This window comes from Phycodurus eques, chromosome 1 (assembly GCF_024500275.1).
Source record: "Phycodurus eques isolate BA_2022a chromosome 1, UOR_Pequ_1.1, whole genome shotgun sequence".
Taxonomy (NCBI): Eukaryota; Metazoa; Chordata; class Actinopteri; order Syngnathiformes; family Syngnathidae; genus Phycodurus; species Phycodurus eques.
Genome location: NC_084525.1, coordinates 50053745 through 50074763, shown reverse-complemented (window position 1 = coordinate 50074763; position 21019 = coordinate 50053745). Strand labels below are relative to the sequence as shown.

Here is a 21019-nt window from a genome sequence, read left to right as displayed (position 1 = left end):
GCTGGTCAAAAACTCCACAGCCACCTCTTTTAGATGCTTCCATACCTCCACAGGAATGACATCAGGACCAACTGCCTTTCCATTTTTCCTCCTATTTAATGCCTTTCTAACTTCCCCCTTACTAATCATTGCCACTTCCTGGTCCACCACACTTGCCTCTTCTACTCTCCCTTCTCTCTAATTTTCCTCATTCATCAACTCCTCAAAGTATTCTTTCAATCTAGCTAGCACACTGCTGGCACCAGTCAACATAATTCCATTCATCCATCCATCCATCCATCCATCCATTTTCTGAGCCGCTTATCCTCACTAAGGTCGCGGGCGTGCTGGAGCCTATCCCAGCTGTCATCGGGCAGGAGGCGGGGTACACCCTGAACTGGTTGCCAGCCAATCGCAGGGCACAAACACACAGACAACCGTTTGCACTCACAGTCACACCTACGGGCAATTTAGAGTCTCCAATTTATGCATGTTTTTGGGAAGTGGGAGGAAACCGGAGTGCCCGGAGAAAACCCACGCAAGCACGGGGAGAACATGCAAACTCCACACAGTCGGGGCCGGGGATTGAACCCCGGTCCTCAGAACTGTGAGGCTGATGCTCTAACCAGTCGGCCACCGTGCCGCCACATATTTCCATCTCTATCCTTAATCACCCTAACCTGCTGCACATCCTTCCCATCTCTGTCACTCTGTCTGGCCAGCCTGTATAGATCCTTTTCTCCTTCTTTAGGGTCCAACCTGCCATACATGTCATCATATGCCTCTTGTTTGGCCTTTGCCACCTCTACCTTTGCCCTGTGTCACATCTCAATGTATTCCTTTCGCCTCTCCTCGGTCCTCTCAGTGTCCCACTTCTTCTTAGCTAACCTTTTTCCTTGTATGATTTCCTGTACTGTGAGGTTCCACCACCAAGTCTCCTTCTCTCCTTTCCTGCCAGAAGATAAAACAAGTACTCTCCTGTCTGCCTCTTTGATCACCTTGGCTGCAGTGGTCCAGTCTTCTGGAAGCACCTCTTGTCCACCGAGAGCCTGTCTCACCTCTTCCCGAAAAGCTGCACAACACGACCGATCCGGTATAGAATTCTTTGGATGAACGCTCATATTTGTTTGGCAAAGTTTTAAGCCGGATGCCCTTCCTGACGCAACCCTTTGCATTTATCCGGGCTGAGGACCGGCCTACAGTTTGCACTGGCTTGTGCCCCCCATAGGGTTGCATTATACTATATCTATAATATAATATAGCCTAAAGCTTCAACCAGACCTTGTCTCTGAAGTCCTGGATGTAATTGGAAAAACAGTGCATAATTATTCAAAAACGTATCATCTAAGGGTGTGATAAGTTCAATGAGTTCTCCTTAATGCATATGTTTAAAGGCAATGATGAAGAAGTGACCTTGACAGTACATGGCAATCCTTATGAAGCCGTAATTATGTATTAAGGAAAGCTAGAAGAAAGTTTTCACATATACAGTGTGCTAAAGATGATAGCTGGCCAAGGTTGCTTATTAGTGCTCATGAGTATTTATTTGCATTTCTTCTTGCCAGGATCTGAAAATACTCTCACCTTTTTCAGTATTCAGACATCACATTTGCACCCAAAAAGGGGGAAGTCATCAAAAAATGTGAGTTCTAAGAACACCACCAAAAGAACAGCAAAACAAATAACCTTATCGGGTAATAGTCCAAAAGGAATTGCTAGCTGCATTTCTTACATCAGCCTCAGGCTAGCTTTTGATTTGCATGCTACTTGTGACTTATCCCTCCGAGGGCATGTCGATCCGATGATTAATCTAATAAATTGGGCCCTGCAGGCATGCTGAGGTAATGGCTCTGCTGTTCATGGCACTTACTCCATATGGCAAATGGCCGATAATGATGACGAGCTTCATTCCCAAAAACATGACAATGGAGAGCGCTGCGTGGTGTGGTTGCACTGTGCAACACAAGTTCCATGTGGACATACAGCACATAATGACTTCGCTATATGTGTCATCATGCACTTGTGAATCTATTTTTTTGTGTGCCAAATGTAGGGCCTGAAACTGGCATTTATTTATGTGTGTGTGTTCGTGTGTGGTCACACTGTCTTGCAAGACACAGCGGAGATGGCCAGAGGGGCGTGGGAGCAGCATGGTGTATCTCAGTTGGATTCCACTTTACAATGCTCAAGGCCACACAACAAAGCCACAAACCCTGGGAAGGCAAACAAGTAAATATTACCAATGGAACATTTGGACCTTTCATCATTATATCACAATACACTGACAAGACAATTTAATTCAAGGTACTCTTCACGGGATAATTCAACTAAAACAAAGAAACAAAAATCAACTTGAATTTACAAAGGTACTAATTCAATTGTTAACTGATGCAGTCAGGGTTTGAATAATTTAAAATTGTTTTATTTCTGTGGTTGTAGACAGTTTGGAGAGCTACAAGAGTGCGAGATTGGCACAATCAATTCTCTATTAAATACACTCTATGTCAGACATGATAATGTATTATCGTATTGGATCACATTGACTATACTGTTTAGGAGAGTATAATAAAAATAATGTACATGAACCTTTCTAGCTATATTTTATTTCATGGAGAAATAATTAAAAATGTCTCCGGTTTAAATGATAGGTATGACCTCCTGATGAACTTGCATTTCCTCCGCTCACAGTAAATGGCCAGCCTCTTAGTGCACTTGACAAAGTAGCCATGAATAAATCAATTGACCGAGCATAAAAAAATATCCTGAGCTACCAAATACATTTTTACATCCATTTCAAAGACGTGATGTTAGATTGATTGTAAAATACATACCGATTGCTTCCAAAGCAGAAGACAGCTTCAGGAGAAGAATGAAATTGTGGCTTGATGAATGTGCCATATCAGTATGCTATATAGTGTTCAATAAAGCTATATATTGTCGTATTTTTACAATAGCTTGAGCCTCTCACAAAGTGGGCTTCATCTGGGCACTGCGGTACCCGAGCAAACAGGACGCTATCCATCCAAGACATGAGCAGATGGTGCAGACTAGTGAACGCAAAGGATGCCACACAATGGCGGCGCAGTGTGAAAACAAAGAGAAAGATTCTTATTTTGTCATATGCTGCTCACGTACATGTATAGAAGCCCCGAAAGGAAGAAAAGAGAAAGAAGGCCTGTTCAGATATAATTGGATTTGAGTTAAAAACATTTTGCTGTATGGTTTTAAAACACTCAGGAATCTTTCACTTGCCACGAGCGACACCAACATCAGTTATAATTACTGTACTTGATTACATGTGGACTATTGCGGATATTAAAACAAAAACATTGTAATTGTTTACTGTAGGTGTGCCTGTGAAAGTTTGTATGTCTATTTTTGTCTCGATTTGTCCTGCAATTGGCTGGCAACCAGTCCAAGGGTGTACCCTGCCAGAAGTCAGCTGAGAAAAGGCTCTCGCCACCCTAATGAGGATGGAGGTATAGAAAATAGATGGATGGATAAACTTTGTCCGCCTATTGCAAAAGATGAAAAAAAAAAAAAAAAGCACAGACACAGATAATCAAAATGTTTGCCTTGGCTTATTGTTCTATCTTCTAAACCCACGCTGAGTCAACACAAAAGACTTTAAACTGAATTGAATGAGAAAACATGATAAATAATAATAAACAACAATAAAGAGAGATGCAACAAAAAGGAGCATCGATAAGAGGTCGAATAACTAAACTAAACTAAAACGAGGTACAAAAATGATCACAGGTGTGCTTGTGTTTGCAGAGACGAACACAACGGAACGCAGGCGACCAATACACAAGGGCTAGTTATAAACACAAGAACTAGAAAGGCAAAGGGAGAAGGCAATATAAAACTCCAGCGCCTTCCTGCACCTAAACACAACTGATTCGTAGACTGCAGGTAAAAAAATTTAAAAAATGAAAATATCATAGACCGCAAGTGCAATGCAGGATGCACCGCCCTTCAACCATCACCAAGGATGCATGACAAATTAGGGCTGAAAATAAAACGTTCTGCCCGGAATAATTTTTGGGCCACCAGATTTATTGCAGAAGGACGCACTGTTGGTCTAAACTTTGTCAAAAATGTCAAAGGAGCATCTGTAAGTGATTTTTTTAAGACACCGCTAGATGTATAATGTACATATAACATGACAAATTAGATTAGATGAGCGTTTTCTGACCCAAAATGAAATTCGCCAGCGCGCTAATGCTAATTGCGATTGCTAACCATTTAGCATTTTGCTGTCTCAAATTCTGGACACCAAATTTATAGCATACACCCAGTACCAACCAATGCAGTTCAAGAATTGAAGTCCATCCCTCATAAATCAGAATAAAATGCTTGTTAGTAGTAAAAATTTAAAAAAATTAAAATAACGATTTATGTGTAATTGGGAGTTGGGCGGGGGGGATTATTATTCAATTATTCGATCAATAATCAACTGGAGAATCGATTCTAAAAAGATTCAATAGTGACAGTCCTAATGACAATCTCATTCATAAATATGTCACATTGCAATAATTTGGACTTTACATACAACAATAACAAATATTTTACATCCATGATAGTGTATTGTGTAGCTTTGAAATATGATCCGAACTATCCTAATTCTGATCACTTTACCCTTTCTTTTTCTCCACAGCTCTTTTGATTCAATCCATGAATTCCCTTTGATGCACTATATGTTGTAACAACTCTGTAACAACTCTTTAATATATGAAGTCCTTCTGGGAAAGACAGAATTGTTGTGCATTCAAAACCATGAATTGGTGTTTGCATTCTGCAACTGTGCACCTCAAACCAATTGTACTTTTAAAGGTCACACACTCACTCACTTCCCTCCTTGGAGCCCGGGAACGACCAAAGATGGTAGCTATTCTGTTTTCTGTTTTCGTTCATGAATTGTGCTCGCAGTCAGTTCCTCTGGAGTTTTCAAAAATAAAATTTTAATAGAACATGGCACATGTGAATATAGGCACGCACACACACACACACACACACACACACACACATGCGCATTTGCCACTGGCAACTATCTGGGCTCACTAGCTCACATTCAGAATGACATTTCACTTGCACTTCAAAGCAAAGCCGTGTCACCCGTGTCACCCTCACCCACCCTGCAGGAACCCTGATGCGAGCAGGTTGAGAATTTGGTCATCGTCCTTCAGCCCCACCGGCTGGTCCCTTTGTCCCATCCTTGGGTGAGAATACAATAATGAAATGATTTTGTTTTCAAATATGAAAAATGGCTGGATATTGAAATTCATTGAAATCCCATCTGCATTGGGGGAATCCACCCTTAGTGAGTAGTGTGTGTGCGTGTGTGTGTGTGTGTGTCTGTGCGTGTGTGTGCCAGAAAGAGAGACAAGAGTGGAGCGAGTGATGCAGTGTGGAGAATCCATGTGTGTGTACAAGAAAGAGCTTTAAGTAGAGAGGGAGTGAGCACAGTAAGCAGAAGAAATCACTGCGAGCTGCACAGTCGAGGAGAGAGTGCGCAGCAGCAGCCCCGTCTCTGTCGTTTTGCCGCCTCTCGGATCTCCTCGAGCTGAGCGCAGCTGTCGGGTTGGTGCTGCTTGCTGGCTGCGGGTGGTTTCTGTGGCTCTGGACACAGTCCACAGATTGCACCAGGTCTTCTCATCTGCCTCCTTTACTGCCACACAGGGTTGAAGGTTTGATGTGTTCAATCCGGATTTGAAACACCAATGATCCCAAGCCAGCACACCCTCTCATTAAGGTAGGCACACAGTTCTTTGTACCCTTAATTAACTTTGTGTGTTGAAAGTCCAAGAGTACGGTTATATTGTGTATTTACTTCAATCTTTGTTGTATACACGAACTCCACTCTCTTAATTATTGGAGGCTGTACTGAGAACCATGAAATTTCTGTACTTAATGTTATTTCTTTTCTATTTTTTTTTGGCTCACAGTGCCACAGCAACTTTGTGGCTTGTTCACAAAGATTAACATGATAGGTTATCACAAGTCCTCCAGTGCTCTATCTGTTAAATAAACGTGTCATGAAATTGGTAATTGTAACTGTCACAAGGCTTGACAGCACATGCAAACACATTGGTCTTGTACATGTGCATCCAAACCGGGTCTTCGCTGACCATGCAAGTTGAAATGAACTTCTAAAGCATGAATGACTTCTCATGCTGCCTTTTATTCGTGTGTGTTGACGTGAGTTTTTTTATTGACAGTCTTTGACAGTTTTTCAGTCTCAGTGAAGGCCATCATTGCAACAGAATGTGCCGGATGCTAACATAAACCCAACAGAAAAGCACAATTCTTCACATACCTCTGGTTCAATTTTGATCTGACTGAAAGCCAGACATTAAAAGCTTTATAAAGTCCCCAAAACGCAGGTATACAAACATTGTGTTAAGAAACATTTAGATTTAAACATGGATGGATGGATGCAATGACAGCACCGGAGTTGAGTGAGTCACAAACAGCATCAAGTCTCTCATGCTTGAGGAACAGACACATCTAAAGTGTTTTACCAGCTAAAATATAATGATGAAAGCCCACATCCTATATTCTTCACAAAAGACGAAAGATTTGTCAGCCATGCTGCCAGTATAAAAATATACGTGGTACCACATTCTGTTTTGCCAAATATATTTTCTATTCCCATAATGGGGGGACCACAAAAGCCCCTCACAATGTTAGCTGGGTTTCATACCATATTTTACAGGAGAGAAAGCAGGCATCAGAATTCCCTTGGTTGGATAGGAACAGGAAACTACACACAAGATGCTACACAACACAAGTAAATTCTCTTTGAGTAAATTCCAAGAGAGGGGATTGGCTCTTGACGGATTAAATGTAAAAGAAAAACCCATCTTCAAGTTTTCGAAGTTGGCTATTTGAAAAGACTACTACTGTACTACTTCTTAAAACCACTGCTATATGAAATAACATTTCAGTCATGGATAGGAGGAGAATCAGCACCTCCAAATCTGACTCCATGGTCTTTTTCACGAGTGAAGGAAGAATGGAGCGTGAGATCGACAAGCAGATCGGCGCAACGTCTGCAGTTACAGCATGCAGACTCTGCATCTGTCTGTTGTGGTTAAGAAGTAGCTGAGCTTAAAGGCGAAGTTTTCAATTTACACTACGTTCCCACCTTCACTGATGGCCACAAGCTGTAGGTCATGACCCAAAGAACAAGATCAGCGGCCGAAAGGAAGTTCCTCCGCAGGGTATCCGGGCTCTCCCATATAGACGAGAAGCTCTGTCGTACGGGAGGGACTCAAATTAAAGTGGAGTAGCCAGAGGAGGTGGCTCTGGCATCTTGTTAGGATGCCCCCTGAGTGCCTCCCTGGTGATTGGTTCTGGGCACGTCCCACTGGAGCAACTGTGTCTCTTGGCTGGCCTGGGAATGCCTTGCGATCTCCCAGAAGAACTGGACGAAGTGTAAGTCTGGGCTTCCATGCTTAGGGTGCTGCCTGCATGATGGCTGGCTGGATGGATGGATGGCTCATGAATAGTAGTTAGAGAAAAACAACAACCAGTGTGATGACCGCTTGCCACTCAATTACACAATGTTCTGACAATTTGTGGAAAAATCAATTCAGTGATAATGGAGTCATAATTGCTGGTGGCACAATTCATTTAGGAAGTCCACATCAGTGCGCTCCTGTTGTGTTTGAACTGCATATATCCTTATGTATGGCATTCACGCAACCCAGTTATTACAACTGTGCGACAGTGCAACAGTTTCCACACGTGTGGGAGAGAAGGCGTTTTACTGTGGCATGTCAGGCCAGAGTTGTAAATAAACAGGTTAATGGATGAGTTCAAGGAGGACTACCTTTTGTAGCTTCAAATAAGCAAGGTCAGGCTTGATCAGAGCACTGTGCATTTGCTGTTTTCCGGCTTTCAGGTGGTCACGCTGCTCCAGATAAAACATCTTCTCTTGCTCCCCTTTAAGGTGCTCGCTGTGTTTGTTGCCATGTTGTTGCAAGGAGAGGTTGAAGATCAAGCGCAGGAGATATTAATCTTCATGTGCAGTTAGAGAATTCAACAACCTGATAAGGCGTTTCCATCCATTTTCTTCCCCTAACCCCCCCCCATCCATTTTGTTCACCTCTTAGCTTGCTCAGTATCATGGGGAGGCTAGAGTCAATCTGATGTGAGTGAGAGGCAGCAAAAGCTACAGTATATCACACATCATTCAATCGCAGGACTGAATTCATCTTTCCACAAAACGGCGTACTTTGTTTCGCCAATGTATGGTTTGGATCTATAAATCCTGATCAGGCTTGCATTTCCATTGCGGTATGTGTCGGTAGGATGTCGATAGGTGGTAGTAACTAGGCTTTACACGATCAGGATTTTCGGGCCGATCACCGATCAGCAAGTTTAAAAAAAACGATAACCGATCACCGATCCGATCACAAGATGGAGCAATGTGTCCATTTACATGACTTGTTCATTTATTGTATATACCTTATTTTCACGACCATAAGGCGCACTTAAAGGTCTTAAATTTTCTCCAAAATTATATAATAATGTGGCGCGCCTTATGTGTGCACCGAGTTCCAAAATGTGTAAATGTTGTTGTGTGACTTTGATGAACGCTCCCCTTGACTGACTCGGAGCGTTTCCTGCCGACACGCTGCTTATATAGAGGAAGGCAGACGTGACTGAGGACAGCATGCCGACGTAAAGGGGGAAGGGTGTACGTGACAGAGGAGGCTAAAGACACGCCCCCAGTAGGTATATAATTCCGGTAAGTGCATCGGTTTGGCTAAGGACCCCCGAAAATGGCACGCACAAAGAGACACAAGTGTCCCATTATTGGTGTGTGTTGTATCACGCAACTTCTGTGATGACTAAAGTTCTAGTTAGCACATATTCCCACTAGCTCAAACATTTTTGCCAAATTTCTTTAGCAACTGATGCATTTAACTCAAAGTATAACATAATATGAAAGGTCAGCCGGATAAATGTTGGACTGGTCAGCATTGCAAAAATTGCACTGTTAAAGACGTACCTGTACTGTATAATTGTTAGCATGAGCCACGCTGTCATGGAAACTGTATCCATTCAACTTTGACTCCTGAACAGTAATCACGTTCATTTAGGAATGGCCTGTTTTTCCTGAGAAAAGCATGAACAGGGATGCAGTGTTGACTTAACAACGCTAGTTGATTGTACATCAAACCTGTTGTACGTTTAGTGGCACAAACAAGATATTTGGTTCAGTTTCCGAATAATATGTATTTTTTAGATAATAGTCTTTTATGGAGCTTTGGACTACACTAGCCAGGTCAAATATGACAAAGTTCTAAACAACTTAACTGATTATATGACAAACGCATCTTAGACATATTCACCTCAAAATTGTTGTGCTGCACATTAATTTCAAGTGTCAACCTTTCAAAAGGTCATCAAAACAGAGTGCGTACTAATTGGTGTAAAATATTGCACTAAACAGCATTATTTAGTCACCAACATGTGGAATCAAAAGCTCAATGACAAGGTGTCCTTTTTCTCTCGGTTAGTAAACAAGAAATAAAAGCAGAATATATTTGAGATTCCTAATGAGAGCTTAACAGCATTTACAGTAGGTCCCCAGGGAATACCAGTACGGAACATTATATCTATTACACATTCAGTGCTTCCCTTAATTTCATCCTTTCAGCTGGCAGCTCTGCAATATGTATCTTGGATCAAGTTACCGTATGTAAAACGGGGATGCTGGGGATGTCACAGGCAGGTTTCACTGTGGCTAATCAGCTCTACCTTACTTTGATTGTGGCGAGCATTAAGTCCTCAGGCTTCACCAGTTCAGGTTTCTTTCACATCTAACCCCTAGACTTAGTGTATCTCAAAGTACACACTCCAATATGGGCGTGTAAATTAAGTGATGACGTCAGTGGTATGTCGAGCAATAATGGCACTGACCTCACTGGCAAGGGATTTATGTGCCCAGCCAAATGTAGACCAATTGGAGGTTAAAAATAGACCATTTAACAAGTTAGCACCTGTATGGGTATACAGTATAACATTTTAAGATGCAAACTATTGGAGGTGGTGAAGGATGATGAATCTTCATCAGGTTTATTGATCCCTATCTGTTTGTTTACTACGATTTTACACAAAACAGAAAAATGACACTTGAAGAGATGGCATGGGGCATGGACAAAATTATCATCATCATCATAGTGTAAATGTCACTGTCCACTCATTACACATGTTGCAGAGAAAGTTAAGACCTTAGAGCTCTTGTCTGTGTTGTTCCAGCTCCAGGACCACCTCGGTTTACTGAAGCAATGCCACATAAAAGTAACAAAAAAGAACACACATTCAGATAAATGCAGAACAATAAAATAAGAGAGGAGAACATTGTGGAAGGGCACTTAACACGGCTGTTGTGACAAAGTCATATCAGCCAAACCCCCCTCCCGCCAACCCATGTGCAGTCCAGTTTTCTTTTTGTAGGGTTTAAAAATATCAATGTGATTCCAGCAGTGAGCCACGCGAGCAGCTGCTCTCTCCTTACGTCTGTGAAGTTCTCGTACTGTTTTGTACTGCGTGTTGTCTTGTGCACCATGAATTGAATGTATCCTCATTTGTTTTTATCGATGTTTTTTTTTTTAAAGTTTTAAATGTTATGGAAAAAACATGTTGATCACATAAATGTCGAGGTGTTTAACACATTCACTGCCATTGACGGCTTTAAAGTCAAATATCAATGTTAACTGGGAAGGCTGGCAGTGAATGAGTAAAGAAGGATTTAACACAAAAAAAGACTAGTTTTTGCTGAAAAATGTGTGAAGAACAATTTGGAGTTACAACTGCCAAGAGCAGTTTTGCAACACCAGAAACGTGATTTAGACCCCTCAGTCCAGCTTCCCCGTATGGTTGAAGAAGATATTATAATGGCTGCATTAAACGCCATATTTTCTGTAGTGCCTTAAAGGCATGTCAAACACCTGTGATACATCGCTGCACCCACACTGTGTGCAAAGTGAATTCTTTACGATACTCGATAATCCAGAGGTTAACCTAAGTGATTGAGCATAGTCAGGCCCGCAGGCAAGGCATATTCCAAAAGACTAGCATCTTTGTGTTCAAATGTCAGCTATCCTCATGTACAAAATGCATTATGTATGACATTTTCAGGCCCGGTTCACAGCATAGCCACACACGCACACAGACACAAACATTGCCAAAAACATGCATATAATTAGCAAATCCGACTGGAAAGCTATGGACATTAAATTACCGTAATTTCTCATGTATAATGCGCACTCATGTATAATACGCACCCCCAAAGTTGACCTCAAAATTCTGGAAAACACTTCTGCCTATGTATAATGCATTTTTACAATGCCTGATTTGCTTCTACCCATATCATCAAAACATGAAGTATTGTCTGGATTTTGTTAGTTTTAAAAAAATAATTATTCTGAAGTTGACCACTTTATTTGAACACGTAATCCTTATTTTAATTTACTTGCTATTGTTTTGAAATTCACAGCCCTATATTTTATTTAGTAAATGAGAAAACACACAGTTGTGCTCATATGTTTGATTACCCAGGGAGAATTTGTAAGATGGGAACAATTCTTTAAAGAAAACATTGAAGGACCAGGCAAAACATATTTTATTTTATTTTAATGGGTGCAAATTAAACAAGCATTTCAGAAAAGCATTATCATTAAACAAAACATGAACATAAATAAATTAATTATGGTTGTTGTTCAGTCATCAGTCATATTTTAAAAAACGCACAATATTTCACAAATTCTGCCAGGGTATGTAAACTTATGAGCACAACTGTACATATATGCAGTCATATGTACCCCTGTCATATTGGAATGAAAGTGTAGGCTACACTTTTTTTGTTACCACTAGGCGGCGGTGGCATTTTGGAATAAAAGTGTACAGCTGTGAAGATTTTTCCCCATTTGCCCCTATACCTATGTATAATGCGCACTATTGACAATTTGACAATTTTTTTGGGGGGGGGGGGGGGGAAATGGGCATTATACATGTGAAATTACGGTAATTGGTTGTGTTCATTGGAGTTGGCCATGAACAAACAGGCTTCACACAATGCATTTAGATTAAACTTCAGATGAATTTGATTTTTCAAAACCAATTTGACGAAAACAAATGTAAGAATTATTTTAAGCCATGTGGATGTACGTGAAAGTGTGTGTCTGTGAGAAGGGTAAGAAGCTGGATTTAAATCTTAATGACATTGGTTGTCAATCATGAAATACTCATCAGTCTGTCCCACAGTCAACTGGAAAACAGACTCAGGCAACATGCGTGTAGGCTTCGTGGTGAAAAATATTGCAAAATCAAGACCATTATACCTTTGACTGACATAATGTAAAAGTTAGCCATCTGTCGTCTTCAAGATTTCACAATACAAACTAAAAATGCGAGCTATTCTACCTCATCTACATCACAAACTGATGGATTTTCATCAAGTTTGGCGTGATTAAATGCAGAACATTTGTAGAAATGTTAGTTCATGTTTGTTGAATGTTTGTGGAATCCTGCACAGAAAAAGATCAGGAGGTTGTAGTCTACAGTACATCTACAGTATGGGGAATAAAACGATTAGAGATGTTTTGTAGTAGACGCTAATGTGTTGAGTCAAAGATGATTAATTGATAACATCTTTGACATTTATTCAGCACACAATGGCGTTCCCCAAACTTTTTTTTTTTGCGCTACTGATCAGTTTCATTTAAAGACATAGTTTGATGGACTTAGCATAGAAAAAATAAATAAATAAATCCAACTGCCCATTACACTGAATGTAGTTGTTGTAATCAGTGGGAGCCTTGCACATGTTTTTCTCTTTAATGAACCATCAGGGCTCCTATTCAGTTTAATAGATTGGCTTAGGCAATTCTCGTAAAACGACACAAGTGTCCCATTATTGGTGTGTGTTGTATCACTCAACTTCTGTTATGACTAAAGTTCTAGTTAGCACATGGTCCCAGTAGCTCAAAAACATTCTCTCTACTGGGATGAAAATGACTCAACTGGTCCTATAATATCCCTTTTTCACATTATGGTATCATAAATGTGCTGGTATTCAATTAATTTTAAGTGACTGCAGTGAGGTCAGTGAGAATGCTTTAATTCAAACGTCTTTCATGGCACAAAAGCCTGAAAGTCCCCTTAGTTCTTAATCGTCCTCCTGTAAACAAGATCAGTAGGGATATATTGAGAAGATCACGTATACGCGGTCAAGATTACCTCATCAGATGCATTCACATTTAAATAACATCCGTACAGCAAATTCCCCACACATGTATTATCCAGAGGAGCCCTCAGAAGTCATTCACTTTGAAATGACTTCTTAAAGAATCTCCTTGGTTGCTTCTCTGGTCCCTCTCATTCTTTGTTTTGTCCGAAGGATTACGTCAAAGACCACCCTTATAGTTGATAATTATCCTCAGATACAGTAGCCTCACATCTTCAATTTCATACAATTGTATCTGGCCATGAGTGCAGATCCTGTATGTGTAGCTGGAGTAGTACAAAGGTAGTGAGGATGGGAAAAGTGACTTTAAACAGCAGCAGATAAATATTCCATATTCTTAAAAGCTGATGATACGTGTTTTTCTAATGGTGGACAACAAAAATTGTTGTTATTGTTGTATTGTCCTTGCAACGTGTTCGATTGAGAGGTCGCTAGATACATTTAAGGGAACTGAGGTAATTGTGGCTGATCAAAAAAGAAATCCCTCTGCTGCACTTTGTCAATGGCTTTGGCACACGCTGCAAGTGTGAAACGTGCTTTTCTGCACAACGAATACATTTATTACGTGATGCTTCAAACTGACCCAAGTTGACCCCATCTGTTATCAAACGTCTTGTTGGTCTTGTTGTAGTGTGGAGGCGGTGAACTCACCACTGCAAAAGCAAACATCACTAGTAAAAATGTTTTAATGTAAAAATAGACACAGTAATAATCTGAGACGAGAAAGGAAACACGTCATTAAGCCTGGAAGCTGAACAAGGTGAACTTTGGCATTTCTTCGTGATTGTGCCGTACTTACAAATCAATTAGCATAATTGTGCTCGAGTTAGAGCAGAGTGCTTTGCATGGAGCGATGGTGTCTCTTCACATCTGGACCACGCAACTCGGTCTGGCTTGGAAAAAAACCTTCCGAGTCAAGTTCAGCGTGTCGGGAGTTTGGCATCATTTTAAAGTGTGTTTTTCTGTTTACACTCGCTGTAATTAGAATGTCTCAACTCATTTTCTACTTTCCTTCTTACGCTACAGTTCAACAATTACAGACATTTCAGATCCGGTTAGTTTCCAGGAGAGATTAAGATTTTCGGCCCATTCTTAGCCTGCGTGACCACAAAAAAATTCCATTTAGGTCCTCAAATTCCCTGTCAAAAGTCTTTACTTTTTTAATTAAATGAAGACAAACACAAGATGGAAATCTGTGGAATCTTCCAATATGTGTTTTTCTTGTCACGATCCAGCATTTACAATAAAAACAAGTGTGGCCCCTCGTGAATAATCCGGAATATTGTGTTTTGACATGTTTTTGGCTCTGCACATAATATTAATCAATGTTAGTTTGAGATTTCTTTTTTTTTTTTATTTCCCCTGTCACACCTTGGATAGATGATTTAAATACACAGCTCTTGTTACATTGTTGTTTCCCACTGAATTTTACCCTACAGTTGCCTCGACTGAAATTGCGTCACTATGTGGTACTTACTGTTTTATAATTAGTAAATTTGTTCTTGTCAACTCTATTGTTGTAAAGCATACTCAGGAGGGATGTGGGATTTGTTCTTAGCTTTGTTCTTAGGTGCCTGGTTCTCCAAACACTTTTGCCATCCAAGAATTATCAAGGGTCTTGTGATCTTGGCAAGAATGAGCAAGTGCAGCTGATTTATTTTTGTTTTGTTTTATTATTTATTTTCATTTTAAATTTTTACTGGCTCTGCCGTGCCACAATCTTGTCTCACGAGCTCTTTAAGCAGTCTCCTCAACCTCATTACTCTTCACTCGCAGCTATTTGTTCATCAATGGAGACTACCATCAGGTCATTAAAAATATTTCACAGTGTTTCCGGGACACATTTATTTATGCTTTCATTATTTTTTGTTTTACTTGAGAATGAAACTTTTGTGTCTTTTTTTTTTTTTATTTACAGTACACTGCAAGGAAATTCTAGAGGCCAGTTTGTATTTTATTATTTATAGGGGAGGGGGAAGCACCATTATTAAAAAAATAATAATAATAAATCTCCATCCATCCATCCATTTTCTACCGCTTATCCAGGTCGGGTCGCGGGGGCAGTAGCAGACGCCCAGACTTCCCTCAATAAATCTCCCACATCCCAAAAACATGCGTGGTTGGTTGATTGAGGACTCTAAATTGCCCGTATGTGTGAATGTGAGTGCGAATGGTTGTTTGTTTTTATGTGCCCTGCGATTGGCTGGCGACCAGTTCAGGGTGTACCCCACCTCCCGCCCGAAGATAGCTGGGATAGGCTCCAGCAACCCGTGACCCTAGTGGGGATAAGCGGTAAAGAAATGGATGGCTGGATGTTTTGTCTTTGTTAAGAAGTACAGTAGATGTTTTAATGTTAATGGGATCCTTTTAATTTACCTGAGTTGTTTTGTCATATTTATTCGCCAACAAGACAAAACCAAGGATGATTCCCCCCCCCCCTCCAAAATAAGTAATCGGTTTCTGTTTTGGTTCTGTCAGTCTTTGCTGGCTGACTGTCAATCATGATAGTGATCATGATGTCACTCAATGTGCGTACATGTTATTCTTTCCATACAGCAGCATGGATTGCCCTATATTTTTATGCAGTAGCACATCGCACCTGGAAGTCATTATTATTTTGGAGACTCAAAAGATGTAATCTATGTAATAGTTTTGGTACATTTCTGCACTGTTTTAGTGTTTTATTGAATCTATTGTTTTTAACATTCTTATTAAGCTATTGTGTTAATTGGTCCAACTGTGTTTTTTAATGTTTTGTTTTTATATAATGTCAGGACTTTGTGTGCAGTTGTGTGTGGGTTTGTTTGTTTTTTTAAAGCGTTCGATGAATAAATTTGAGTTGAGTTGAGGTACATGTAGTGTGTATCATTTAGCACTTTGATAAGAGCTGATTCTATAATGTGATGAGGTCAGAAACCTGACTGAAATTTGTCCAAAACTCTATTTAAGTTCATTCATTCATTCATTCATCTTCCATTCCGCTTATCCTCACTAGGGTCGCGGGCGGGCTGGAGTCTATCCCAGCTTTCTTTGGGCGAGAGGCAGGGTACACCCTGAACTGGTCGCCAGCCAATCGCAGATTCTAATATGACTCTGCGGATGTGCTAACCAGTCGTCCACCGTGCTGCCTATTTAAGTTCAATAAATTTCAATTTCTAGAGTTGATTAAAAACAACTTTCCCGACTAATACATTATATGATTAGCCAAAATGCCACATGTGCACGTACTGTGTATTATGAGGATTTACTATAATTTGCATGACCTTGAAGCATATTTTACAATGTCACTCTAATCACATATCCAGTTATAGTGTGCAAACAACCATTAAATTAGCAGTCAAGAGCAAGTGGTGTTTTGATTTTTATTAGCCGAAAGAGGTTGAACACGGCTGCACTGCACAAATCCATAACAATGGCTGTTATTTTCCCTTTCAACAAATTGCGTGTAGAGCATAATAACATGCCTAATGTGGGCCTTAGCACTTCAAAAACTTGAGAAAATTAGCTTAAACAGTCCATATTGAAGTGTTTTTGCTTTCTGGCTCTGCGACAAGCAGATGGAACCGTTTTAACTGCCTGCATTTACACAATCTCTATACTTTTACACCGAAGAAGAAGAATCACATGTATTGTCATGAACATGCATGCATGCACATGAAATTTGTTCTCTGCATTTTACCCATCACGGTGAACACATACACATGTTAGTGGAACACACTGGAGCAGGGGGAAGCTGAAACACCCAGGGAGCATTTCGGGGTATCAGTGTTTGCGCAAAGACCCCACAACTGTGAGTCCGGGGGATGTTGGCAGATGGTCCAGTCGGGGTCTTGAACCTAGGTCCCCCATGGTGTCAGGCGATGATCTTAACCATTGGGCCACGGATGCTCAGTACATAAAGCCGAAGGGGACTTAGAGCACTAACTCTTGTCTTTCACATTTTTTGCGTCACATTTATTTCCTCATAAAAGAGCCATTTGGATGAAGTGATATTTTGCTGATGCGAATCTTGTGCTGAGGCATCTCACAAATTGGAGGGTCCTGAATGACATGGAAAGGTTCCTGAAAAATCCATGAACAAGTGCCTTGGATGGTCGCTGCCACTGAAGATCAATTGATTGCGCGTGTCGATGAAATATTGTGCTTGAAATTAGGGGAGAAAACATCCTTGAGATTCAGTCCTTTCCATGCCTGGTGGTATAAGGGTGAGTTCCTTCTTAAGAGGCACTTTGAACAAATCACAATTGCTATTTTACACTTGCCTGTGATTAGGAGAACGGGATCTCTGTCAAAAACGGTCTGTAATACTGAAAGACACCTCTTCTGGTTGCGAAAGCATTTGATGTTCTCCATGTCAAGAAATGGTCCACTGTGTATTGTTTTATACCAGGACTCATAAGTATACATGGCTGTGCTTCTCTCATGTGGGTTTATTCAAATAGTTTTGACTCTTAAAAGTGGCCCCAGAGGCAGTGACCTTAATACACACTCTTGTGCAAGCTGTGGCAAGGCGGCGCAGTGTTTATCTTGTTGCTGCTTCCATGTCTTGTATTTGTTCACCATTGTTCCTTAAATCAAAAAGAATCCATCATCAACTATTCATTCTGAAGTGAACCATGTAAATGACATCCTTATCGCCTCTTTCTCAACATGACTATCATTCCTTCATCTGCTTGGCCTCCTGATTCTTTTTGCTCCTGAGTACTTTACAAATGATCACCTGAAACGCACTCCTATATCCGCTCCGAATTCTTAAGCTCATTGCCCTCCTTGTAGCCTTATGCTGCAAGTCTGAAAAGCTTAAACTCTAACATGACATACGACTTCTTTGCAGCTGGCGTGGAATGAATTCCCAATTCAAGGCTGTTCCAGTGACTGAATTGACTTCAATCTCACCTGCGTAAAGTACGGCCTAAGTCAGTTAGGATACTCCAATCCCAGCTGTGGCCCCGAACGGCCTTTTAGCCTTATACATATCAGCATACTGGTAATAAAGTGCCATCAGTGTTGCCATCCACAAGTGAAAATGTAATTTTCTTACATATCCCAATAACACAAATAATACATTTTACATGAGGCAATTCAATAGTTTCAATGAAGTAATGCATTTTGACCATGAATAAAAGCCTGCACAGATTGTAAAATTTACTGTCCTTTAGTTGAGTCCAGGAGTGCTTCATGAGGGCACAAAATGTACTGCAAAACATAAAGAAATATAATTACTAGTAAATATGTGCACACAGTCAGACACGAAGCAAGAATCCAGAGAATAAGGGAAATGCTGAGAGACAGAAATATAGACTGAAATAAGGTTTTTATAATACAAACTTGACAGAAGAAACTTCACTAATAAGGACCGTGAATCAAAAGAAATACTCAAGATACATTTTCAGTTTCACTTTCAAATACTTATGTGTCCTTTTTGCTGGAACCTTACAATGAATGTGTTTGAGTACAGAGACACACCATTGCGTCAGTAAAGAGAGCGAAGATCCAAATAGAGAATGACAGATATACGTTGAGTAATGTTTGCAACTGTCCATTAACTAAAGCTGAAGGGCTTCATTCAGAGTTGAAGCACGGAGCTGCGGGGCATCATCTCAGTGACCGTGCACAGTGAGACCCATGCGAGGAACAGAGGAACAGGGGAAGGTGACAGCGGACGTGGCTTGCAACGTCGTTCCAAATGACATGTACGCTGCATGACCGAGTGCCACTGCTCTCAGCAGCATGACATGTCACCAGCGGAACAACATTGCAAGATCAGCTGATATCAGGTCCACAGAAAGGAGACATTCTCGCAAGTAGGATTGTCTTTTTTTTTTTTTTTTTTTTAAGGTATGATACTATTTAAAAGTGGCACCAACTGTCATGTAATTTAACGCCTATACTGCTAAATTCGCAAACATGCCAGCGAGCCTTGCACTCATACGAAACTCGAGATGCGCCACCCATTTGAGCTCCGGCGCATGTTGAACAGTCTACGAAAATAGAGCACTAAATGTCTTTTGTCTCTGTGGGGCAAGAAACTCCCTAACCATGGTCACCTGAGCTTTCTATCCCGGTTGGGGATTATCACTGCTCTGGCAGCTGCTGTGTGCTTGCTTTGTGGATGCAAATGTGTGCCTGGAACGCCCAATTTCGTAACTAATTTGATTGTGAGGGTTGGATTGAAAGGGATAAAATAATGATAAGCCAAACACGGGTTTGAATGCCACTACAGAATGCTATGTGGCACGAGGACAGCAACGGTGATTTGACTTGCCACATTTGGGCAGCAGAGATGACAGAATTGTCGTGGAGCCAAAAAGTAAATGGAGGGACACACAGTCATGCAAAATGAGACACAGGCGGCCACTTTCTTCTTTCAGTTTGACCTTAACCACAGTTACGCTACTTGGAAGTTGATTTTTGACAGCAGAATCTGGTGCACTTTAATAAAGGTCTACGCTAGTGTCAGGATTGACAAAGATTTAAACCAAATATCTTGAAGAAAAAGAGCTGTGAGAGGCCCTTAAAATTATTATTTTTTTTATTATTTTCTATTTTTCACCCCTTTTTTTATTTTTATTTTTTTAATTAAGCTGATAACCCTCTTTCTCCCGTCCTTGAGGAGTATGTTTTGTTACAACTTGTATATCCTGTGCACACAGAATGCAGTGTATTCTGCAGATAGTGTAGTTCTGGAATAGCTCACGTAGCCTCTCTTAACATCTTGGCAGCTGCTCACAAAGCTCCTTCCCCTTCTCATTAATTTCTCAAAGACCCTGTCAGGTGAATTCAGATTTTTGTTCCTAAATACATTAAACATGTTTGAAGATAATTGCTACAAATGTGAACTGAATAGTGGACAAGTAGCGTTAAACTGTTTTTGACCATTTCAGTTTTCCAGATTTATTTGGGCCTGGGTAAAACGGCGCCATGTGATGCATTTTAGAGTCCGCCATGAGTCGCCCATCACTCACTATATAATAACTTGCAAGTCTCTTGGTTATAATTACTCGGCCTGTTTCCACCACTACAGCTTGAGTTAGCTAGCTATGCTACATCCCAAAAAGACATTTTCCCTGGATGCCACAATTTTTCTTAAGACTGATTCTGAAAGTGGTGTGCCATGCAGGAATCTTTGTGGCTTTACCCTCCTGTTGTTTAGTAACCTTGTGTGCAAATTTCTGGGACCTTGATTTTATTATAGGATGAGTATCTATTACAGATAAGAATGCTTTCCTTATGTTTTGCACTCCAAAGCTTGGTGAGCATATGAAAAAAAAACTTAATTTCTTGCACTGGGAATGCGGTGTTCGAAGCTGTGATGGCAAACCAAGTTACATCGACAAGATCTAATCAAGAGCGGCACAACTGAAAGCAATTTAAGACTTGATGGAAGATGGAAAAAAGAAAAGCTCAAATGTATTACCTGTACTGTATGTGCTGTATTCTTTATATAACACGATTCATATTGGATATTATTTAATCACAATTTTCCTGTTTCTGAAACATCTGCATGATCGTGAAATATGTTCCAGCTATTGAAGTTACATGGCCATCCCACTGCAAAACACCATAGCAATCGATCAAATTACTAGATAAAAATGTACACACCTATTTAAACTTTCTACAGTAGATACAGTACTGTACACATAAAAGATCCCTTCAAAGTGAGGCTGAACGAATGTGTGAAAATAATAAGTAGAGGGCACTGACATACAGTACGTAAGTGATGACTTTCGTAATAGATAGTGGAGGAAGAACGCTGACTGTCCAGTCTTCCAAATG

At 40.5% G+C, this 21019-nt stretch overlaps 1 protein-coding gene across 1 annotated transcript in view; it reads left to right on the top strand.

Annotated features, from left to right (window-relative positions):
* Positions 1–5642: 5642 nt before the first annotated feature.
* opn7b (opsin 7, group member b) overlaps positions 5643–21019 on the top strand; it is a 55181-nt gene continuing 39804 nt past the window's right edge. Inside the window, exon 1 of the mRNA XM_061670227.1 lies at positions 5643–5734. The gene's annotated coding sequence lies outside the window, so the exon portion shown is untranslated. The remainder of the gene's footprint in view (positions 5735–21019) is intronic.